Below are 26,001 nucleotides of genomic sequence, written 5' to 3'. Positions count from 1 at the left end.
AACTACAATGTGCATGTTTCTGTTTGCTTAAGCATCACCTGCACACTGTAGACGGAAATTAACCCTGTCACAGATTAAATTAGGGCTAGTTTAACTCGACAGGAATGAGTTCATTCAGTTGAACAAGGAGTAAACCACCCTTCACTAACATATTTAAAATATATATATAGGGGGGCTCCCGAGTGGCGCATCCAGTAAAGGCGCTCCACGTGGAGTGGAGGATGCGCTCTATAGTCTGGACGTCGCAAGTTCGAGTCCAGGCTATTCCTTTGCCGACCGGGGGAGCTTCCAGGGGGCCGGGGGGAGGGAGGGCTAGGTCAGCCAGGGTGTCCTCGGCTCACCGCGCACCAGCGACCCCTGTAGTCTGGCCAGGCGCCTGCGGGCTTGCCTGTAAGCTGCCCGAGAGCTGCGTTGTCCTCCAACGCTGTAGCACTTGGGTGGCTGCATGGTGAGTCCGCAGTGTGAAAAAAAGCGGTCAGCTGACGGCACACGCTTCGGAGGACAGAGTGTGTTCGTCTTCGCCCTCCCGAGTCAGCGCAGGGGTGGTAGCGGTGAGCTGAGCCTCAGAATAATTGGCCATTTCCAAATTGGGGTGAAAATAATACAAATAATTGGCAACGACTAAATTTATGAATAATATTATATATATATATATATATATTATACACACACTTTAGGGAAAAAGACATTTTCTTATTTTGTTTCAGTTTCCTGGAATTCCATGATTAAAGAGATTAGAAAACTGAACTGTGTTCACACAATGTGTTTATTGTGCATTACAGGTTGGCATATTTAACCATATGCTGAAAATTTCCATATGTCACTGTGGCAAAGTGGTTGAGTGTGCAGGTGATCAATAATTAGACAAACAACAATAATCCAGGTGCAATGAAGGTTTAATTGTTTAATCCAATGCCTGATGGCTAACAGCAGTGAACAATAACAACGTTAATGAAGCAATACAGCGGCGTGTATTGCTTGTTTATAATCCGTGGGTTTGCCCCGAAATAATAACAGTCCCGTTTCAGTTCACCCAAACGTAACAAACACAAACACCAGTCCACAGTGCGTGCTCTAGTGCTCGTGGTGAATACAGTTCTTTAGTGCAAACAAAGTGCAGTGTTGTTGATCCGGGTTTAATGCTGGCCTTTGGCGACAGCTCCAGATCGTGTTAGCCGTCCAAATAACTACAAACAGTATTATTAAAAACAAACAAAACTCACATTTCACAGCACAGGTTCTCCTTCCTGTAATTTAACGTAACCATTCACAAAGGAACAGATCACATCACTACGTCCCCTTTTTATAACGTCACCAATGACCCCTTGGTCAACGAGCGCATCCACTCCTCCAATCCGCAAATGCCACGCCGTTTCCCGTCCGGGTCATTGAGTTCGTATACCGTAGCTTTGCCCCCTTTCTAGATGGCCGACTTCCACCTAACCCTGTGAATAAACCGTTGTGCCATTTAGTCCAGGGTATTCTGTTCCCTTTATGCAGCTGCCTCGCAGGTCGGGAGGGAGATCTAACACCACGAATCATTCGATCTCTGTATATATACAAATATGTAAATGTAAAAAGGAGTATTTACATTCTGGCTGTGCTACTATCAACATGATGGTACCCATTGCAAAAACAAATACTGGTTACAGTAAAATACATACATTATTTATATTTAAAAGAAAATTTAAGAACACAGTGGCTGGCATTAATGCGTATTGCACTACACAAATTTCCAAGAAAACAAAGAAATTCACTTATACAGCGAATGTATTTGGAATAGGGAAGACCAAACTTAAAGGATTATCTACAGTATGAGGCCATGGAGAATGCTTACCTATTTTTAATATGAAGAACTTTTAAGACCAGCAAAAAATAAACTAAAGCCACATTTCTGCAGCTGTAAAGACTGTAAATCTCATCTCATTCCAGTATCAAACTAATGCTCCTGTCTGTTCCATCTAAAATGTACAATGCACTCTGCACCTGGACATTACACAAAAATCAAAGATTACATAAACAGTACTGCATATTTTGTGAAATTGCCATTTATTAATTCTTACCTCAAACATTCCCTGTAAATTCAAAATAAAGCGTATGCTACAATATACACCCTATATAACCTGTTTAAATCCCTATCCTAGCTATTAGTATTTCTTACATGTTCCTGTTCTGTAATGTACACAGCATCAGCACTGCCCTCAATTAAAAAATAAAAAAATAAAAAAAAAAACATTGTTCTTCACCAAGTCACGCTGACCCATATAAATAGGTCTAGACCAGCTTACATGGATCAGTACAAAGGCAACCTTAATAATGTTAACACAGTACTGTCATATGATACGTGGTGTTGCATTTTTAGAAAACTACGACTAGTCTCATACTAACGCACTACCAGCCTCATACTAACGCACTGCCAGTCTCATACTAACGCACTGCCAGTCTCATACTAACGCAGATACAATTGGATTGTGTGTTGTCCAGTGTCCACTTTTTAGAAGAATGCAAACAAAGTCTGCTAAAAGTGTACATAGGCATTCAAGAAATTAAGAAAAGCACTTTAAACTTATTACACTAGTGCACTTTAAGTGCATTTGTTGAAGTATGCTTCCCTTAATGCACCACACATGGTCTGACCAATGTAGCAGATATAACAAAAATGAAGAGACTAATACCTGTAATAGAACTTCACCCACTCGGGTTCATTGCCCCTTTAAAAATAGACCCAACACACTGGAATGGATTTTTACAGTGCTGGTGCACTTAATTTTTAATGAACACCAAACAAAACAAAACACACAAAATAAACACCTAGCTCTGTACGAGCACTAACTAACACACAGGAACACCCTGACTAACATGGGACAGCTATGCTGTTGCCCCATCCTTACAAAACACACTGCTTTTATACAGCACTTACTTTTTAACTCATGACTGCCAGGAAGCCGAGCACACCTTTCTGCCTCCTTCTCCTCAGCAGCCTTGAGCAGACTAGCTGCCTCTCTTAAATACCCTGCACCTGGTTTTAATTTAACAATAGCTAACAGGTGCAGGGGATAATTAATAATAAAACAATTAACAAATCAATTAAACAATAAACCGAATACAATTAAATTAAACAAATGTGCATTCCGCACATGTTTTTTTCTTCAGGGAGGCTTTAACCCCCTCCCTGCTGTCTTACATACCCTATTCACACTAATAACTTGATATCAACACATATTGAAAACATGATTGTGAATAAGGTGAATCGCAATAACATGGGTTCAATGATCACCCATTATTTACATAGTGTGAGAAGACTGTCGATTGTGTCACCTAGGCCTATGTTCTATCTTAACCTGAATGAATCATGAATCTTCAACGCACACCTTTATCAATTGTTTTTTTTCTCGTCAAGATTTCCCCTATACCCAACATGGTTTTCTTCTTACCTAATTTCATTTTCTCCTTTGCCCTTTCAAAGGGCATGTAAGCTAACATGTCTAGCATATCTTTTGATCAGTGGCTTATTGTGAAATGTCTTACACTGACCGAAAATGAGCGATAAACAGATGTAGACTTCCGCAGGGGACAGGCAGAGGCAATGCAAAACCAAAACTGCACGCAGAGGAGTTAGAAATTCTAGTGGAGGAGGTTGTTTTAAATTATAATACCTTGTTTGATCCAGTGTTTCATTTAAGCACTCTATTATTTGTACCATGTAATGAACTATAAAATAAAATCCAAGAAAGGATAACATTCATTCTCGTTTAATCACACTTAATATAACCTATTATTTACAGGTAATTTTCACTGCTCTATATGAAAACTTTAATGCAAGTAAGGCCTTGTGGCAACAGGCTGTAGGGGTGATGTCAGACCGGAACAGAAAGACACAGACTGATGAGTGAAATGTGAATTGCGCTGTTGCACTGGTTTATTGCAAAATAAAAAGGTTTAACAAGACAAAAACACGTTATAAAATAGAACGGCACAGTAGCCAAAAACAGACAAACAAAACGAACAGACACTAACAAACAAGTGCCTAAATATAAATATACACTTTACATCACCAGTGATACATAACCCACACTCTGTGCACCACCGCAATAATACATATAACAGACAACATTAACATGCCACATACAACATATAACACAAACTACACACAGGGTTCGGGGCACCCTGCCACATATCGTCGTCCCCTCCCCCCCTTGTGCGCACCACACATGGCACACCTGCCCCCTTAAAATCCCCAAAATCTGCTCAAAGTCCTGGGCCAAGAACAGAGGCTTTAAGTGGCCCATGGCTGGCTGATGGTGGCAATGCTGTCAGTGGAACTGCTGACAGTGGAAATGCTGTCAGCAAGGTAAGGTCCTCCTCCAGTAGCCCCACTTGCTGCGGAAAAGCTGACAGCGGGAGCCCACACTACGGCAGTGGAAATGCTGCTATGGGCCATGCTGTCAGCAGACATGTTGACAGCTCCAAGGCTGACTCCTCCAACCACAGCAAATCAGGTCAGCAGTAAACGACCTCCAGGGCATGCATCTCCCGCCAATAGCGCACGGGCATCCTCAGGTGATGGTGAACAGGCATCCCCAGGCGCTGGCAAACAGCCATCCCCAGGCGATGGCGAACTAGCCTCTCCAGGCGTTGCAGGCGTGGCAGCCCCAGGCGTTGCGGGACAGGCAGCCCCAGGCACTGTGGGACAGGCAGCCCCAGGCGCTGCGGGACAGGCAGCCCCAGGTGATGCGGGACAGGCAGCCCCAGGTGATGCGGCACAGGCAACCCCAGGCGCTGCGGGACAGGCAATCCCAGGTGGTGTGGGTGGGAGCGACAGGTAGTCCTCCCATGGCGGTGGAGGTGGGAGTGGCAGGTAGTTCTCCCATGGTGGTGGAGGAGGGAGCTGCAAATAGTCCTCCCATGGTGGTGGAGGTGGGAGCTGCCAGTACTCCCTCTTGCGATGGAGGTGGGAGATGCAGGTAGTCTCCCTTTGGTGGTGGAGGTGGACACAACAGGCCATCTTCCTACGGCATCCCCAGGCGATCCTTCTTCACTCCATGGGTGGTCTCCCTCAATCGGACTCCAGACCGGCCCATGTCTTCTCTCTGGTGGTGGAGGTGGGAGCTGCAGGTAGTCTACCTCTGGCGGTGGAGACAGTGAGGCTTCTCCCACTCTTCCTTTCTTCTCCCCCTCCTGGCGGACAGAGCAGTTGGCCACGCAGTGCCTACCCCTGCAGATGGGGCACAACTGTGGTGGCTGAATGGGGGATACAAGGGGCAGTACGTGATGGAATGCCCAGGCTCAGCACAGGCATAGCACCTGGGAACCGCTTCCTCTGGCTTCTGCTGCGGGGACTCTTCTTCCTGGGTTCTCCAGGGCGCCTGGTTCCGGTTCATTCGGGGAGTCCACTCCTCTTCCTGATACTGGGAGGGGCAGATGGCCACTGTGTGCCTGAACTCACCATAGCCAGTGCACCACTCGTTTACCACACAGAATGGGAAGTTGCCCTGGGGCAGCCGCTGGTGCTGCTGCTGCGGGTGTCACTGCTGTGGTTCCATGCAGCTTTTCCTTCCCATTTTTTTCCCCAAAAAACACTCCTTTTTTCTTCACAAAAAAAAACTTTTCGAAAATTAATTTAAAAAAATGCAGTCCTTCCCTGGTCTGACTCGTGGAGGCACTGTTGTCCCGGTTCTGACACCATATGTGGCAACAGGAGGTAGTGGAGACGTCAGACCCGGAACAGAAACACACAGAGTGGTGAGTGAAACGTGAATTGCGCTGTTGTGCCAGTTTATTACAAAATAAAAAGGTTTAACAAGACAAATGGCACAGTAGCCAAAAACAGACAAACAAAACGAGCAGACACTAACAAACAAACACTGGACAAAATACCCAACAAGGATTGTTCTGGTTCCACTCCCAACACGCGTAGCAATTGTTATTAATATTTATTATTATTCTCCTCTCTCTCTCCCGTTCTTTCGCCTTGAACCCACAACCCCAAGTGTGTGAAACTGACTCTTTTTATGCAGTTGTACATCTGCACGTGAACTAATTGTGCTCCCCGTGCTTCCATCCTAATACCCACTTTAATCTGCACGTGGAGTGATTGTGCAATCCCTGTGCCTAAATACACTTTATATTACCTGTGCTGCATAACCCACACTCTGTGCACCACTTCAATACTACATATAACAGACAACATTAACAAACCACATACAACATATAACACAAACTACACACAGGGGCGGGGCACCCTGCCACATGCCTCCATGCCAGATAGATTTCAGCCCAGAAAACTAGGTTTAAATAGTGGTTAGGCCTGACTTCCAAACAAACTAATTATTGCTCACTTTAAGGTGCACACTACGATTACCGCCCTTTAGTAAATATGGTGTGAATGAAGCTCACCTCATTATTCAGAGCGATGTGCCTCATTTAAAATCATGAATTACCATACAAATCACATATTCATTCTGATTACCATAGTGTGGAACAATAAAATCAGTGTGTACCATAATATGCCCACTATTTTGAGTGATAATGAATACAATTGCAATAGTAAATACCGAAATCATGAATGTGCACACTAATTGCAATTATAGTGCACCATAATGTTTAGTGCCCTTTCCTAAATGAGGCCCACGGTGTTTATAAATTGGAGTGTTAATTAATGCCCCAAAACCTTATCTGGAGCACTGGTCATAAGTACAGTAAAATCCACTTAGTCTACAGGTGTGTGCAAGTTACATGTATACACATAATTTTTTTTCATATTATTGTTCTGTGGGAATATTCTAAACATAAAGAAATATACATGTTCTGTATGTGAGGTAAAAAGTCCAGTTTAAAAATGTAAAGGAATACAATGTAAAATGATAAAATATCACTAAAAATGAACTTGTTGTTGAGCCCTGATAGGCTGGCTAGTAGTACGTTGCTACTTTGTATTTCTGGCACGACTTAGCAACCTCACAAAGTTCACCTCACAGACTGGTTAGTTTCTGCAGGAGGGAACTGTAGTTGGCTGCGATCGCTGTCATTAATGTAATGTCATATCACCAGGCTTGTGCTGAAAATGTACTGAACCGCGGAGCAGGAGAAAAGGAAACCGAGGCGGCGAAGGTGCAAAATTCGTATTACAAAATTACAAAAAAAATAAAAATGTATTTGGATAACATGTAAACAGCAACGCATTTTAACGTTTTAAATCCTGGCAGAAGGTAAACCTGCATTTGTAAGCAATATTTTCTTTGTCCAAATAAGTGGCTTAATCGTTTTAAATGTATTGTTTACACGGTCAGATTATTAAAAGGAGAAAAAATAACTTGGGCGAAGAAAAATAAATAAATAAAGGCTTGCGGTTTAATGATCTGTTCATGGTATAATTTCTCTTCGTGACTGAAATTAAATGACACAAATTGAATCATTTCTTAAGAAACGAACCATAGTAATAAATAAATAAATAAATAAATAAATAAATAAATAAAAGTTTAAAAGCACACCTAGAAAAAGGTAATATATACTCTTGTATACCACCACCCAAGTATGACTTACCCCAAGCTTTGAAAGAAAATTACAATAATAAAACAATACATTCTGAAAATGCATGTTAATAATATGTTGGCATAACAATTATACAGGCTAAATATATTTTCCTTATAGAAAAGCACACTGTCATTCCCTTCATATAAGCATTATTTTTTGTATTGTAAACAAACAATCTATTCCTTCTTTAAGGACACCATAGTCGTAGTACGCAAGTACAGTACGAGTATAATTTAGGCTCAATCCAAAAGTGAAATTAAGCTTCAGTCCCACTACAGCTTCCCATGATCCAAACAATTCTGACCTTAGTATCTAAGATTTTGCCACAGTACTTCCTGTTTATATATATATATATATATATATATATATATATATATCAAAGAAGACATTAGAATAGTCGTTACCTGATAATAATGAATGTATGTTCTCTTTATGTAAGTTCCAAGGCTCGATTATATGCAACTGTTGAAAGTTTTTCGTTGAAAAAAAAAAAAAAAAAAAAAAAGTTTCTGGTGTTCAGTAACAAAACTAAAACTTAATTTGGTTGTGCTCAGAGTCCAGATCGAAAGCAAAACAAATAAAGGAAATAGTGATTGCCTGGAAATCCCCTCCCGTTTGCTTGGGTTCGCGTTAGTCTGCGCCTTTAGAGGGCGTTGTGCAAGAGATCTGAGAAGCACGGAAGTCTGATATAATATCTTATTGGTCCACACATCTGCTTGCATCATTTCTCGGAAAAGCAATTTCATTTTCACTTCCCTCCACCACCACCACTGACTGCAATAATATGTCCACAACGCTAAAGAAGGGCAGACAGGTTCGTTGTTGCAGGAAGGCAAAGGTAATTATTTCTGCAGCAACCTGGCTGTTGCACACAGCAGCAGCGGTGTTTGTGAAAACAGAACGCACAGCTGTTTGTATGTGCCTGCTGCATGTACTTTATAATCAGCACGTACAGTGCATATTAATAGCCAAAATATTTTGTTGTTTCTTGGCCACTGGTTCAACAATGTTTACTTTTTATTGCAGTGATTCATTTTCATAGCCTCGTGCGTTTTATTTTCCAGGGGTAGCGTTGAGGGGTCTGCAGGGAGCGCCGACCCCTCGGTTCTTGGGCAGAGAGAGCACCGCTTCTGTACTTCACGTGTAGAATATTTAACTGTTTTGCTCATATATATATATATATGTGTGTGTGTGTGTGTGTGTGTGTGTGTGTGTGTGTGTGTGTGTGTGTGCGTGTGTTTAACCCATACAAATAAGCAAAGCATACAATAGCCATGAGAAACCCATGAGAGAGAAATAATGAAAAAGTTTGAATCTAGCGTGCCTCTGGCCTACAAATGAGTAACAGAGGTGAAGGGAACCTGTATCAACGCTGTGGTGAGATGGTAGCGTTTTACAATTAGATAATAATAATGATATAGTAATAATTGGAATAGTTATTATTATTAGACCCATATATAAGAAGTCAGGTAGATAAAAAAAGCTAAACATTTATTTAAAAGATAAAACTCAATCGCAACAAACAAATAAAGGGTACCTGTGGCATAACACAAATCATTTTTTTGCAAACGGATGCACTTCTGTTTCAAAACGTCAGTCTCATTTGCTGTTAGGCGGCTGCAATAGGAAAACAGTGAGACGAGGTGATTCTGGACCAAACCATTGAATATAGGTTGGAGGATGGGGGGAGGTTACGAGTAATAATAATAATAATAATAAGAAGAAGAAGAAATGTATATGCAAGCAGCAATGACTGGGAGCCAAATGCCAGACCATGTGACCTATGGCTTTATTTCCCTCATGGCATAGCACCCCATTGGCCTCTACTAGTCTCTGAACTTTTAAGACTATTCTTAATAGTACAATATATGCTGAAATTTGATTTGCTCGTGGCCTCCATGTTTTTTGACGCAGCAACTTTACTTTTAACAAACTTCATAGGTAAAAGGTCAATGTTAAGGTAATTTTTGGATAGTGTCCATATGGTTTCCTATATGTGTTCCATAGTCAGCATGGCCCTATTTGCACTGTCTAAGCAGTTATAAGCCAGTTTTGCATTTGAACTTAAGGAGAAGTCAAAGGTCAGAGGCATGGTCATTTTTGGATTGAGTGCATATGGTTTCCTATATCTGTTCCATAGTAGCCATGAGCCTATCAGCACTCTATGAATTATAAGCCAGTTTTGCATTTGACCTTAAGGAGAGGTAAAAGGTCACAGTCAAGGACGTTTTTGGATAAATATATGCGTTCCTAGCTGTGTTCCATAGTAACCATGATGCTATCTACACTCTGTAATGAGGTATAAGCTAGTTTTACATTTGACCTTAAAGAGAGGTCAAAGATCACGATCAAGGTTATTTTTGAATAAAGCAAATATGGGTTCCTATATGTGTTCCATAATAACCATGACCCTATCTGCACTCTGTAAGGAGTTATGAGGAGTTAATTTGACCTTAACAAGAGGTCAAAGGTCACGATCAAGGTCATTTTTGAATAGCGCCCATATGGGTTCCTACAATAATAATAATAACTAATTTATTATAGCGCCTTTCACACTAAGGTGTCTCAAGGCGCTGTACAAAACTATCAACAACAATTTTTTTTTTTAAATCTATGAATACATAAATAAAATAGATAAATATAAAAATAAAATCAATCATAAAAGTACAATAGATTATACAACAAAAAAAAAACATTGCAGACTGCAGTAAAGAAAGAGTTTAAGAAAAGGCAGCGGAAAATAAGTGTGACATAAGAGATTTTTATAATTTGGCTACTTGTTGTAGATTCCTTAATAAAGGTTGGTAGTGAGTTCCAAAAAAAAGGAGCAACACAGCTAAAACTACGCCCTCCAAGCGTAACACGTTTTGGAACCATGCATTTTAACAGTCCAGCGTTAGAGGCTCTAAGCTGCCTCCCAGGGATGCAAGGGCTAAGAAGGTCTATTATATAACTAGGACCCTGACCGTACAAAGCCTTGTAGGTCAACAGCAATATTTTAAAGGAAACATGGGACTGGATAGGGAGTAACATGTTCTGTCCACTTGGTACCGGTAAGAACCCTTGCTGCTGCATTTTGCACCATCTGCAGTCGATCTGTGTTCCATAGTAACCATGACCCTGTCTACACTCTGTAATGAATTATAAGCTAGTTTTACATTTGACCTTAAGGCAAGGTCAAAGGTTAAGGTCAATATCAAGTTATCTTTTTAATAGAGCATACATTAATTCCCATAGGCCTCCACTACTCTGTGAAGTTTCAAGAGTTTCTGTTTAACAGTGATCATTTTATGCACAATATATGCAATTAGAGCAATGCTGAAATTTGATAGGCCCACTGTAGCAACTTAATTTGGTGCAAACTTTAAAGAAAACCGTACTTGGATCATGTATGCCAAGTTTTTCTTCGATCAGATTAGCGGTTTTGGAGGAGAAGATATTTGTGTGTTAATTAGGTTATCCAACATGGCCATCATACCACTGAACCAATATTACCAATACCACTGAATCATTGGACAATCCCTAACCATGTATACCAAGTTTCAGAACTCTGCGATAAGTGGTTTCCGACAAGATGATGTTTGTAAATTGTCCAAAATGTGTCGTAAAATCCAGTATGGCTGCCAAACCAAGTGACCAGTCTTGTTCATGCAGCTGTGGACATTAGTTCCCATTGGTGTACTACAAGAGTTTTCGTGCAATGGTTTTCATTTTATGCAACTTTTAAGGTTTTGTTGGCGGAAAGAAAAATTATAACATTAATCTTATCAACAACAATACGCTTCCCAGCATGGGCTTGGAAGCCTAATAATAACAATAACAATAGGGTTCCAGCAACCCTCTAATAATAATAATAATAATAATAATAATAATAATAATAATAATAATAATAATAATAATTTCAAGATATAATCCTTATTTTTTATGTTTGTTAATAAGTTGTATGAAGGTTTTGTATAATTGTATAAATGAAGTGATGTTATCTTGCAGTACCCCACTCAAACAGCGCGATATTACTGTGCATTTCTTAATATAGCTAAAGTTAGAGATAAAACCCATTATACATTCACCGTTGCAACTTGTGAGTTCAAGTTATGTAACTACTGTAGAGTGATAAACTGCGGTTCTATTGAGTGTATGGGATAACTAAGATGACAGGGGGCGTGGAAGGGTTGAGGGGGGGTAGATAATAGCAACCACTCACTTCTAAATATAGCACTACACCCCTGTTTGTGCCATGATGTAGGATAATAATGTAACACATTGTATTCTTAATAATGACACAGTGTTACTTTAGCTATAGTTACAATGTAAATGTAGTTGCATTTATGGGGACGGTATTGCAGGTGCTATTCGAGTAATTATGAAAATTACTATTCGAGTAATTATGAAACGCCAAATGCATTGATCTTACAAGTACAGAATACAATAAGTTAAGGGCAACAAGAAGTAAAACCCTATATATGGCACATAATGTATGGCCATCAAAGTCATCGCCAACACACCGCATGCTCAGGATTGTGGTCCTCCCTGTGGCCACCTGTGGGGTTAATCTTACCATGTTACCCTGTGGTAGTCTGACTGAACAGTCATTTTGCTGCTATGCCATTCTAAAGTGACCTATATTTATAACCACCCAGATACAGAACAAACCTAAAGTGTAGTTTGCCATAACATTTTAGAATGTATTATTATATTATACATTATATTATACAGTATATATATATATATATATATATATATATATATATATATATATATATATATATATATATATATATATATATACCAAAGGGGATATATCTTTAGTTCTGAATCCAATTGAGAAGTGTAGTTGAGCAGTTTCACATCATTGTTTCTTATTGTGGACTATAATGTATGTAAAATGAATGCCTATTGCTGGGTGGGAACTGTATGTTACTTTTACAGAGACAGTATTCAGACAAGTTAAATATTGGACAAGTGAAAGTCACCTTGTTCTGTGTCTCCTGCAAGGAGCCCTCATGTAAAATACCTGTATTTCGCAACTCTTTTTAAACTGTGTTGAGTTTGCACTGCTTTCAAACTGATGGTGTTGTTTATGTTTGAAAAAGATCTGTTGTGGAATCATGACTGTCCGGCAATGTGGGATTGAAAAGCATGTAAAACTAACACTTTAACACTGCATTTCATTTGCCACGTTTCAGCCCAGTTCTAAATGCAGTCAAAATCCCTTTTGATTTCTTTGGGATGGCTTTTTTTTTTGCATAGGGTGTCATGGCAGACTATTTTTAAACGGGGTCCCAAATAAACCAGTTTGAGAGCCACTGATTTCTGAAAAATTTTGACAGCATTGGGATACAAATATTTTAGCATTCCCTGCTGAAGAACATTTAGAATCATAATATACATATAATAATTTCCACAGCAATCACTTTCAGCAAATTGCCAAATGTAACTTTTTTCAAAACTTGAACTTACCCAGCTAAACCACGAGATCAAACTTTCTGACATCACTATAAGGGCTTTAATTTCCCATTTGAAAATGCTTTGCAGTGTTTCGTTATAGATCAACCAGAGGCATTCTCTGCACGCTATTTATTTGCATTATTAGTCACATATAAAACACTATTGATATCAGTCAGTGTTTTATCTAAGAATCTTCAGATGAATTATGAATATTCAGTTTCATTTGCTCTGTGTTACATTCACTTTAACTGTTCAATCACCCACCCCATCTCTGGATCTGGTTTGAAGCGTAGGTACATCATCTGAGTTAGCATTTTGGGTAAGATTTCCTGACAGTCATGATGTTTCCCCACCATTCTATTTGACTGAGATAATTAATTTTGCTTTTCTATTGCATATATTACCCTACCGAATACTTCAATAAATGTTTGTTTTGATCAAATGTTTTAACACAAGTTTCTTGGTCCAAAGTCCAGACTTCAGTTGTGAATCCTTTACAGTTTTGCATTATTGTTCATTTTTATTGTACTTTTAAAAACGGGTATTTAAAATTAATTTGCATTTCTGGTTGGGGAAATGGATGTTACAATTACAGAGACAGTATCCTGATAAGTTATAGAAATATGAAACTTGTTTGAATACTGTATTCTGATTGTGCAAATAAAAACAGTTAGCTGATTGGTCCAAGTAAAAAGGACTAGCAAAGTCACCTAAATGCATTTCACAACTGTTATTACATTAATTTGAATTTACACAGCTTTCCTTTTTTAAATAGTGAAGTTTTGTTTGGTTTCTTTGAAAATACAGCTGTACATCTGCACTCTTTAAATAAATAAATATAACACATTTCTCCAGATGTTATTCAGGGCAGCAGTGTGGAGTAGTGGTTAGTGCTCTGGACTCTTGACCGGAGGGTTGTGGGTTCAATCCCCAGTGGGGGACACTGCTGTTGTACCCTTTCGCAAGGTACTTTACCTAGATTGCTCCAATAAAAACCCAACTGTATAAATGGGGAATTGTATGTAAAAATAATGTGATATCTGTATAATGTGAAATAATGTATAATATGATATCTTGTAACAATTGTAAGTCGCCCTGGATAAGGGCGTCTGCTAAGAAATAAATAATAATAATAATAATTTTATATTCTAGTGAAAGTCATATTCATTTGTTCCCATTATTTTATAAACCTGTACTATAATTGTATTAAAACCTATACGACACACCTCTTTTCAAGTATTATGATAGCTTGTGCCTCTTTGTAGAATACAATTCATATCCATTGCAGTGGTTTCTAGGTCAGGTGGCAAGTTTAGGGGTTTTATATTACTGCTTAATTGTGTGTAATTTGTGTTATTCCTAACAAATGAACAATCAATAAAGCTCTTTGGATATTTTTTTAGTCCCTCTATGAGACCTTGGCATCTCTCAGGTGTCAGAAATCAGGCAGCATGTGAAGGTTATTTAAAAGGCAAACAGAATATTTGCTTAAATAGTATAAAAGTGTCGAGTGCAAATCAAAGGTGAGGTTGTTGAATGAATAGATGAGACTCCACTTAAAGAATACTGCATTCAGTTTTAGTCCCTGCGTTACAAAAAGGACATTGCGGCTTTGGATAGAGTCAATCGAAAAACAACAATAAAAATCCAAGGGCTAAAAGGGATGAGTTATGAAGATAGGTTGAAAGAAGGAGTTGACAGCGTTAACATGTATGATTTGTATTATTTTAACAGCACCACAGAGACCATGACCAGAGGATATTGAGTGGAGACAGACATAGGACAGAGGGTAAGAGACTGGACAGGCCTCCTTTCGTCTTTAACTTTTCCTTAGCATTAGTATTTTGCTGAGTATAAGCACCTTTAGTGCATTTCTGTCCCAGAACATTATCATGGCAATACAATATCTTGAGAATGTAGATAACAAGAAAAGCCTTCTGTTCTCCGTGGATTATCGATTTCAGTTTAACTCAGCTCTTATCAGCGTGGACACGTTTTTTGTGTCAAAAACAACTTTTCTCCATTTTGCACTATGTACTCTGAACGCTCATAAAACAGACATTGACATTCTGTAAATTAACATAATTTTTGGCACTCATGGATTTAAGTGAGAACATAAACAATTCATGAAAATTCAGAGTGTATATCTATCATTTTCATTGAAGTGTAATGTAGCAGGGTAAAGGAGACTCAGGTCAGTACTGTCAGCAGTGTTTTTTTACTTTTTATTTTTAGATCACTGTATTCACCGTTAGGACAGTAGCTGGCTTGGGGAACTCATGCTGCAATATGAATATGTGTGAAATATATCATAAATAGTTAAATGTGGGAGCACTGTACTTGGGTTTTGGGAACCACTAGTACTTACATAATAGTAATAATAATAATAATAATAATAATAATAATAATAATAATAATAATAATAATAATAATAATAATAATAATATATTGTCTTCTGAGTAAAATATAAGTAGCAGTGCCACCCACTATTCATTGGTACTTAATAAGGTATTGACCTCTGGGTCTCTGGAAGATAACTATAAAGAGATTTAATAGACTACAGTATAGAATACAATCCATTACAACCTGGACCTACATAGCACATCTTACTGATGAAAACGCTAAACACCCTGTAGCCACTTCATTGTGAATCATATTGTACTTTAGGGGCAAAGATTGTATAAGTAAATCCCTTGGTTGACAGTGGGGCAGTGCTGGTTATGTGTGTGTGTTTTTTTTTTTTTAAATGCCTCTTCAATAAGGTCAGCTCTATCTGTAATTCTTACATTTTTCTGTACTTTTTAATGCTGTTTGTCACTGCCAAGTTTTCAGCCAACAATGACTGACTTCTTTCCACAGTAATTTACTGCATTGCTATGGGTTTAATAAAAAAAAGTATGACTGGTATAAATATGGTGGTACAAGGCAGTGCTACCAAATACAACCCACGCATTGCAATGACACCTGCTGTCACAAAAATGCATTCCAAAATCCAATTTGATTAGATGAGGACAAAAATATTTGTTTTGACCTGTTAAAGTGTTACAGTAGTTTGCCCCAGAAAATTGCAGTGTTTTAATATAGAATATATCTGACTTCCACATGAATTACTGAAGGCCTCTTGTATAGAAAAATATAGGGCTTTTACAACATGGCCTAACAGTAAAGAAAGAGCGAATGATAAAATATCGAGGGAGCACTATATTAGGGTAGGGAGCTGATAGGCTTAGTGTTCTTGGTTTTAATGTACACTACTAAAAGTAATGAAATGGACGAGTGTATATTTCAGCAGCAAACAAACCCAGCAGAGGGCAGCAAATTCCACTTAAACAGCTACTGTAGTAATAATTATAACTTGCAGTATTGATGAACTGATTATCTACTAAATATATGACAGTAGGGTCAAAGACATTCACAGGACTCTATAGTCCCTTTCACACTGGCATGTTCTGGGAATAGATGATTTTACCACATTCAGCCAGAGCTACGAATTAAATGCCATCTACAATATGTTATTATTAAGCTTTTTAGTGTTTTAATGTATACAACGGAAACATCAAACTTGTTTTTACTTTATTTTTTTAGTCACTGCTGTTGAAGTTTTGGGGTGCTTCCTAACAGGATTATACTACATGCTACCCGCTGGTTCATGTAACACCTTGAATAGACAGTATTTAATTTATTTGCATCACAACATAACCTTTTGAAAACAGCTATTTATATTTTTCTTTGTATTCCAGATGTTGTTTACTCCAACAATCAGGGTAATCAACAGCATGAATACTTGCAGGGGAGTTTCTTTGCTCTTGTCTAGATATTGAAGATCCTGGCTGATGAGAAGTTTGCTGATTAAGGCCCTGTCCACACTGTGCCTTTAAACCGTATTCTATTACAGTAGTCCGTCTCGTATCCGACTGTGGTGGGACCAGAGTAAGGGCAGAATTGTAAAAAGTCAGATAAATTAATCCTGTATTAAATACCATTACACAGCTGTAACAATTACTATATTCACACAATTATTTTGAGATTCAGCTTTTATTAGGGAGATCCCCTAAATCCTTTGTTTAGAAAGATACAGGGTATAATGCTTTTGACAGGGTAGCCAGCTGCCGTGTATGGAAGGCTATCCGGGTCAAAAACACGTTATTTAGGATGCATTCAAATATTTAGTAAATGTATTGATTTGGACCAATCAAAATACATTAAAAAACTACGTGTTCTAAATAAATGTAAATTAACTATGCATTTTCTAAGCAGGGGCTGGTCATTTTACAGTCATGTAGCATAATTACAAGAGTAGACTATCACCTTCAGGATAACATTTGTTCAATTTCAGACATGAAATACGCTTAAAAAAAATCAAGAATAAGGAAAATTGCAAATCATGGAGGCGAGAGATTTTCTTCTACGGTGCAAATATAGATTTGCTGAGTGCTGCCGACTTCTTGAGACAGACAGTGTTGACCGTGACATGGTTCGGTTTGTATTAATAATGTACACAATAGTTTTGTTTTATTTTTTAATGATATTTATTTCAGTTTTACACTAAAATATTGAGTTACTATAGCTAATATTAGATTCAATGTCAGATCTTTTAACACTTGTTGAAAATTACATATTAGTTACAGTGGGGTCACCACTGAATTAAAGGTATTTCTTAGGCTCTGAAACCGCTGGTTGATGCTCGTCTCGGAGGTTCCGAGTCTGTCCATCTTTCAGTAGACTTACCCAATGCCAAGTCTATGTAACATCACTAATTGGGCAGGAATGGCAGAAGTAGGGCCACTTTTAATTGGATAATTTATTACACTCACTATTTTCCTTAAATTCATTGGTTCTCCTTTCATTTTCAGCGATCTGATTGGCCAAATTAGTACGCGTAACAATTACAATTACAACACGTGCTAAAGTCAAATGAGAATGTGTACTAAATAATGCGTTTTTGACCCGGATGGCCTTCCATAGCCGTGTGGGTGTTTGCATTCGCTCCTGAGTGACAGGCAGGAGATTGAGACGGAAGTTGAATTTGATACACCCCGCAGGCGAACAGGATTTATTTACATATCAACACACTGAACAGCTCACGAGACACTACCAGCAATGGTAGCGCACAGAGTTCATTTAACACAGTGGTCCTAACTATCAGAAGTGTTTTCCGACAGTCCGAAACTCACTGTCTCTGTCTGTTATTTCCATCATAAAATGAAACACTTTTCTGCTGTTTTCCAACAGGTGGAATGGGTGTAATTTACATAAAGGTGGGGGAATAACTCTTCCCGAACTGTAACCATCAGCTTCAAGGCATTAGCGTCAAAGCGTCAGCATCAAGTAACATTGTTTTTTTTTTAGAATACTGTACGTCGCTCGCTTTAAATCAGCCCTCAAGACCCACCTGTTCTCTCTTGCTTTCCATGCTTTTTAAGCCTGATAACTGCTATTAGCTGCTGTGTTGCTGTTACTATTTAATGTATTATGCACGTTCCACTGTATTTAATGTACTATTTCATGTATTATGCTACCATCATGTATCATGCATTATGCACTTTCCACTGTATTTAATGTATTATGCTTTTTTTAATGTATATCATGTATTATGCATTACTCTGTATTTAAAGTATTATGGATTTTCTTCTTGTTACTGCATCTTGTAAAGCACTTTGTGATGGTGGTCCACTATGAAAGGCGCTATATAAAATAAAGATTGATTGATTGATTGATCTTATGGAGGCTTTCACACCGGCCGTGTATCGTAAAACAGATGGTGTCTGAAATTGACCCTGTTCCTATTTTTCGGGGGAACCCACCGTAAATATACTTTAAATATACCGCTCTCCAGCCCTTCGGCGAACAAACTGCCTTCTGCTACAGCCAAATATTTCAAATTTTGACTCATCAGTCCAGAGCACCTGCTGCCGTTTTTCTGCACCCCAGTTCCTGTGTTTTCGTGCGTAGTTGAGTCGCTTGGCCTTGTTTCCACGTCGGAGGTGTGGCTTTTTGGCCGCAAGTCTTCCATGAAGGCCACTTCTGACCAGACTTCTCCGGACAGTAGATGGGTATACCAGGGTCCCACTGTTTTCTGCCAATTCTGAGCTGATGGCACTGCTGGACATCTTCCGATTGCGAAGTGAAGTAAGCATGATGTGTCTTTCATCTGCTGCAGTAAGTTTCCTTGGCCGACCACTGCGTCTACGGTCCTCAACGTTGCCCGTTTCTTTGTGCTTCTTCAAAAGAGCTTGGACAGTACATCTGGAAACCCCTGTCTGCCTTGAAATTTCTGCCTGGGAGAGACCTTGCTGATGCAGTATAACTACCTTGTGTTTTGTTGCTGTGCTCAGTCTTGCCATGGTGTATGACTTATGACAGTAAACTGTCTTCAGCAACCTCACCTTGTTAGCTGAGTTTGGCTGTTCCTCACCCAGTTTTATTCCTCCTACACAGCTGTTTCTGTTTCAGTTAATGATTGTGTTTCAACCTACATATTGAATTGATGATCATTAGCACCTGTTTGGTATAATTGTTTAATCATACACCTGACTATATGCCTACAAAATCCCTGACTTTGTGCAAGTGTACCTAGAAGAATTGATGCTGTTTTGAAGGCAAAGGGTGGTCACACCAAATATGGATTTGATTTAGATTTTTCTTCTGTTCACTCACTTTGCATTTAGTTAGTTGATAAATATAATCTATTAACATGTCTATTTTTGAAAGCATTCTTACTTTACAGCATTTTTTCACACCTGCCTAAAACTTTTGCGCAGTACTGTATAGTACGAATAGTTATTTCTCAGTCACAGTTTACATTTTATTGTAGTCCTTTTTTCTAAACACGACCAAAAGTAACTATGTTATTTTTTTCACACTAAATATAATCCGTTATGGGCTCCCGAGTGGCTCATCCAGTAAAGGCGCTCCACGTGGAGTGCAGGATGTGCCCTATAGTCTGGACGTCGCGAGTTCGAGTCCAGGCTTTTCCTTTGCCGACCGAGGATGGGAGCTTCCAGGGGGTCAGGGGGAGGGAGGGCTAGGTCGGCCAGGGTGTCCTCGGCTCACCACGCACCAGCGACCCCTGTAGTCTGGCCGGGCGCCTGCGGGCTTGCCTGTAAGCTGCCCCGAGAGCTGCGTTGTCCTCCGACGCTGTAGCTCTTGGGTGGCTGCATGGTGAGTCCGCAGTGTGAAAAAAAGCGGTCTGCTGACAGCGTGTGTTCGTCTTCGCCCTCCTGAGTCAACGCAGGGATGGTAGCTGTGAGCTGAGCTTAAAAATAATTGGCCATTTCCAAATTGGGGAGAAAATAATAAAAATAATTGGCAACGACTAAATTTATAAAATATATATATATATATATATATATATATATATATATTAGCTCATATATATAATCCGTTACCAAACTTAGTTACCTGTCTGAAATAGGAACCATTACAGTTACAAGCTACTGAACAGTAGCATCCAATTTATGTAATGTGTTACTCCCCAACACTGAATATATAAGGGAATCCATCTTTATATTCTGTATACTTCTGTTGTTAACAAGTTATTTGGAAGCACATATTGGCAGGCACACCATGCTGCCTAATGTATGATACTTAATGAAGGTGAACCTTATAGCAGTGAAGCTGCATAGAAGCAACTGAAGAAGCAGGTGACCTTTCTGACAAGGCCTATTGAAAGTTTCACTTTCCCTCTCTGGTTGGTAAGGGAATCTCCATAGCAGGTCTTAACACAAATGTTTTGAAAAGTAATGCTTTGTAATAGTATTTGGCAAGTCTCCAAGGACTCCCAGATGTATGAAGTTTATTATACAGTATTCACTCCTGTCGCCTTACAGGGGCAGTCTGCAGACTAGCAACAGGAACTATTTTGGCTCACCGAGGTTGTACAGCAGATCCTTTCCTGGTCACTCATGTTTTGGTGAGAAGAGCAGCTATTTATGATACATGATTGGCAGGGGTGTTCTACATTTAGCTGTATGTGAACGTAAGGCATGCTTGTTTGCTGATCAGCATAGATACACTTATAACAAAGACATGCTTTTCTTCTTAGCCAGGTTCAGGGGTATTGACATTTTAGCAAAAATCCTAAATATACCAAACGCTGTCATATTTTGATTAACATAAGAAAAAGAGAACTGTATTTGGATTCTAATTTAAAGAGTTTCCGTATTTACTTTCAGGATATTACTCTTTGAGAAAGTTTCTGGTTCGGTTTTCATCGGGACCCTCTGTCAAATGCTAAAAGAGCACAGCAAGGAGCTTGAGTTAATGAAGATCCTCACAAGGGTTAATCATTCGGTGGCGATGCATTTTCAGGCTGCTACACCTGACGATCACTCCAATGCAAAAAAAAACAAATGCCATGTATTATGTCCAGGCTAACTAAGGAACTATATTTTGTCAAATAAAACCACCTTTTCACAAATCAAAAATGCAATTACAGTAACAGTGAAAGCTTAGGATTACAATTAAAAAAAAAAAAAAATCAGTATATACAGTATGATAGACTTATTTGTAGTTTTTCCTAATCTATGTATGGAAGTAGGTGCCCTCATAAGAGTTTATGGTAAATTTAGCAGTTTTCTCATGCTTTACCTTACTTTACCATACCGCTCTGGGTTTTATTACACTTTATACTTTTGCTATGATAAACGTTTTTAAGGGAGTGCATAGCTGGTTTGATGTCTGTGCCTGGAGTGTCTGTGAGATCTAGAACTCAACTGATATAAGTCCCTTTACACTGGAGCTCCTACCCGGATCGAGCGAGACAAAATGCATGATTATCGTTCATAAGAGAAACAGATAAATGGGTGGTCATATGAACTTTGCTGCTTCGGGGGCATGGCGTCCGCATATTGTGTACTTGCTTCTGTCACACAGGTCAACTTTGCTTCTTTATAAAGCCGTGTGAAATCGTGTTGCCGACCTGCATAACACCAGGTCGTGACCAGTGGTTAATGTGCTGCGGAATACGCCGGTATGGATACCTTTGTTCTTTTGATTTTATACAACAAACATGTCTCTAGGACATTCAAAAATATGATTTTTACAGGGGGAAATGCAATTAATGTAAAGCAGGTGAAAATTGCTTGGAGTGTAAAGGGTTAAGCCCTGGATAAAGGCAGAGGAAACCCTGTACCCAGGGCTGAAGGAGGGAAAGCCATGTGCAGAGCAGACCTGTGTAGTCAGAAGTAAAAGGTACTCTGTGACCCTTGTGAATATTGCTAAACGTCCAGTGAGTAAGTTAAGAGTGAAAAGTTTTAGAAAAGTTTAGTTAGCACTCCAATGGGAGTTAGGTTTCTTTTGGTTGATCTTGTTTATTTGTGTTAATAAAAGCATGCGACCGCGCTAAACTTACAGTTCTGTGTCTGGGTCCTCTATTTTAAAGGGCGCAAACAAGCCTTGACTGAAGGCTGTGTTACTATGTGTATATATATATATATATATATATATATATATATATATATATATATATACAGTACTGTGCAAAAGTTTTAGGCAGGTGTGAAAAAATGCTGTAAAGTAAGAATGCTTTCAAAAATAGACATGTTAATAGATTATATTTATCAATTAACCAAATGCAAAGTGAGTGAACAGAAGAAAAATCTAAATCAAATCCATATTTGGTGTGACCACCCTTTGCCTTCAAAACAGCATCAATTCTTCTAGGTACACTTGCACAAAGTCAGGGATTTTGTAGGCATATAGTCAGGTGTATGATTAAACAATTATACCAAACAGGTGCTAATGATCATCAATTCAATATGTAGGTTGAAACACAATCATTAACTGAAACAGAAACAGCTGTGTAGGAGGAATAAAACTGGGTGAGGAACAGCCAAACTCAGCTAACAAGGTGAGGTTGCTGAAGACAGTTTACTGTCAAAAGTCATACACCATGGCAAGACTGAGCACAGCAACAAGACACAAGGTAGTTATACTGCATCAGCAAGGCCTCTCCCAGGCAGAAATTTCAAGGCAGACAGGGGTTTCCAGATGTACTGTCCAAGCTCTTTTGAAGAAGCACAAAGAAACGGGCAACTTTGAGGACCGTAGACGCAGTGGTCGGCCAAGGAAACTTACTGCAGCAGATGAAAGACACATCATGCTTACTTCCCTTCGCAATCGGAAGATGTCCAGCAGTGCCATCAGCTCAGAATTGGCAGAAAACAGTGGGACCCTGGTACACCCATCTACTGTCCGGAGAAGTCTGGTCAGAAGTGGCCTTCATGGAAGACTTGCGGCCAAAAAGCCATACCTCCGACGTGGAAACAAGGCCAAGCGACTCAACTACGCACGAAAACACAGGAACTGGGATGCAGAAAAACGGCAGCAGGTGCTCTGGACTGATGAGTCAAAATTTGAAATATTTGGCTGTAGCAGAAGGCAGTTTGTTCGCCAAAGGGCTGGAGAGCGGTACACGAATGAGTGTCTGCAGGCAACAGTGAAGCATGGTGGAGGTTCCTTGCAAGTTTGGGGCTGCATTTCTGCAAATGGAGTTGGGGATTTGGTCAGAATTAATGGTCTCCTCAATGCTGAGAAGTACAGGCAGATACTTATCCATCATGCAATACCATCAGGGAGGCATCCGATTGGCCCCAAATTTATTCTGCAGCATGACAACGACCCCAAACATACAGCGAAAGTCATTAAGAACTATCTTCAGCATAAAGAAGAACAAGGAGTCCTGGCAGTGATGGTATGGCCCCCACAGAGCCCTGATCTCAACATCATCGAGTCTGTCTGGGATTACATGAAGAGAGAGAAGCAACTGAGGCTGCCTAAATCCACAGAAGAACTGTGGTTAGTTCTCCAAGATGTTTGGGCCAACCTACCTGCCGAGTTCCTTCAAAAACTGTGTGCAAGTGTACCTAGAAGAATTGATGCTGTTTTGAAGGCAAAGGGTGGTCACACCAAATATTGATTTGATGTAGATTTTTCTTCTGTTCACTCACTTTGCATTTTGTTAATTGATAAATATAAACTATTAACATGTCTATTTTTGAAAGCATTCTTACTTTACAACATTTTTTCACACCTGCCTAAAACTTTTGCACAGTACTATATATATATATATATATATATATACACAGAGTATATATATTACATACATATATATATATATATATATATATATATTTTTTTTTTTTTTTAAAGTAACTTGTAACTAAGTGATTTCCCCAACATTATACTGTATAAATCTACCTGGAGATGTGGAATGTGCACACAAGTCAGCTTCTGGTTTTTCATTGATTTCAGTGGTTTCCTGTTCTGCTGAGTCTGTCTCAATGCCTGAATCATGTTCTCCTCCCCTGCAGGCCTGGTAACATGAGACGGATGTTAGAAGAGGGTGACCACAGGTTCATTGTGACGGTTTTGGACCAGAATTCACTGCGATGTGACTGAACTGAACTATCATAAACAGACCAGGTGAAGCTTTGCATGTTATAATTAATATACTGTACAATCCAGGTAATTCTTGTGCTGTCTTCTCTCAATACAAAAATAGACTATGGATGAGGCTTTAGAAGCAAACTATTTCAGACAGGTAAGACATTGGGTTATATGTCTATTATTGTCCATTGTTGGCTACTTCTAATACAGGAGCTGGCTGAATAAAGAGAGGTGGTAAACATATACCTGAAAATGCTAACATAGTACACGAACAACATCTAAGTTCAGCCAGCACAGGGGTTTCTAAATGCTAAAAAAGTATGTGTACTTTTTTGCATTACTCAATCAATCTTTATTTTATATAGCGCCTTTCACAGTGGACCACCACCACAAAGCACTTTACAAGATACAATAAAAAAAAAACCAGTGCATAATACATTAAATACAGTGAAAAACAAAGCATAATACATGAACTACAAGGCTAGGATGTAAATTCTAAAACATTGTGGATGCGTATGTCATATGGAATCATAAGATGATACAGTGAAAGATCAGAAGTAGCAGAAAAATAACAGCTAATAACAGATATCAGGCTTAAAGAGCATGGAAAGCAAGACAGAAAAGTGGATCTTGAGAGTTGCTTTAAAGCAAGCGATGGTGGGAGCATAAAGTATCAAAGCTGGGAGACAGTTCCAGAGAGTCGGAAACCATGAAGCTAAACGAGGTATTATGGCTATTATGACAACAATGGTGTCCTCAGCACCCCTTCTTTTAGACTCTGGATTGTCCTTTTCTTACCAACAACATTAAGTATTAAATCAGTGGTAATTCCTGCAAAACTATCTTGCATGTACTGTAGTTTTTTTTTTCCTAGTTCTGTTAGCAGTTTGTTTTTCAAATAAATGGCGCAGTCAGCACAGTAGTAAATGCTTTGTGAATATGGCCCTTAATCTGTGCAGCCCCTTCACGACTTGCTGTACACAACACATTCCCGTTTACCCATCCATATCACTTCACTGTCAACCTTTTCTTAAGATCTGTGTTGCATTCAAATTAATGACTCCCAACAGTTCACCTTTTTTGGTCCCACGTTGCTTTCTTTTAAGTATTCCGTGTAGCCCCTCAGACGAAGCAGATGTGCTCAACAAAAGTTATTTCTTCTTAACTACAAATCTATTTTATATTAACCTTACAGTCAAAGTCCAAGTCTACAGTACTAAAGTTTAACTCTTTCAGCGCTAAATCCTGTTATGTAAAACTACCCTACCGCATTATCTAACTAATCAGTTGAAATCTCTTCACGGAAACATAAACAAGAACAGACATGTATATTAGTATTATAGATTAGTTTACTTGTCTGCAGTTTTGAGGGGATTTATCTTTCAACATGTTTACTCAATGAAAGTTCCAAGTTACTCTACTGGGTTTTAAATATTCTCTTTGTGTTAAAATACTACTGTCTTTGTCAGATGGTTTGTAGTGACACATCCTGATTGGTGGATGACAGCTCTGAGATATCAAACTCTCATTTGTAAGTACTAATGTGTGTTTGTTGTCAGCCCTCACAATTACTGTAGGTCATTAAAAATAAAATAAAAATCTTTGTAAATATTTTAAAGGCCCAAATATATA

At 39.0% G+C, this 26,001-nt stretch overlaps 2 protein-coding genes across 14 annotated transcripts in view; one reads left to right on the top strand and one right to left on the bottom strand.

Moving 5' to 3' along the window:
- LOC117409019 (interferon regulatory factor 2-like) overlaps positions 1-25,987 on the bottom strand; it is a 61,503-nt gene extending 35,516 nt beyond the window's left edge. For 2 of the 8 annotated variants that reach the window (XM_034014529.3, XM_034014527.3), the window contains exon 1: positions 7,938-8,175. The gene's annotated coding sequence lies outside the window, so the exon portion shown is untranslated. Of the gene's footprint in view, positions 1-1,223; positions 1,446-2,920; positions 2,953-7,937; positions 8,178-24,180; positions 24,296-25,444 lie in introns of those variants that run through there. The other 6 variants (XM_034014524.3, XM_034014528.3, XM_058998432.1 and 3 more) reach the window with 5 other exon arrangements.
- Positions 7,004-26,001, top strand: part of primpol (primase and polymerase (DNA-directed)) — a 68,776-nt gene continuing 49,778 nt past the window's right edge. For 2 of the 6 annotated variants that reach the window (XM_034014517.3, XM_058998363.1), the window contains exons 1-3: positions 8,208-8,371; positions 14,716-14,770; positions 24,294-24,405. The gene's annotated coding sequence lies outside the window, so the exon portion shown is untranslated. Of the gene's footprint in view, positions 7,209-8,207; positions 8,372-13,844; positions 13,948-14,715; positions 14,771-24,293; positions 24,406-26,001 lie in introns of those variants that run through there. The other 4 variants (XM_034014518.3, XM_058998381.1, XM_058998373.1 and 1 more) reach the window with 3 other exon arrangements.

The sequence above is a fragment of the Acipenser ruthenus genome, chromosome 2 (assembly GCF_902713425.1).
Source record: "Acipenser ruthenus chromosome 2, fAciRut3.2 maternal haplotype, whole genome shotgun sequence".
NCBI classification, from domain to species: Eukaryota; Metazoa; Chordata; class Actinopteri; order Acipenseriformes; family Acipenseridae; genus Acipenser; species Acipenser ruthenus.
Note: the sequence above shows the minus strand (reverse complement) of the source record. Positions and strands in the feature narration are given on the sequence as shown.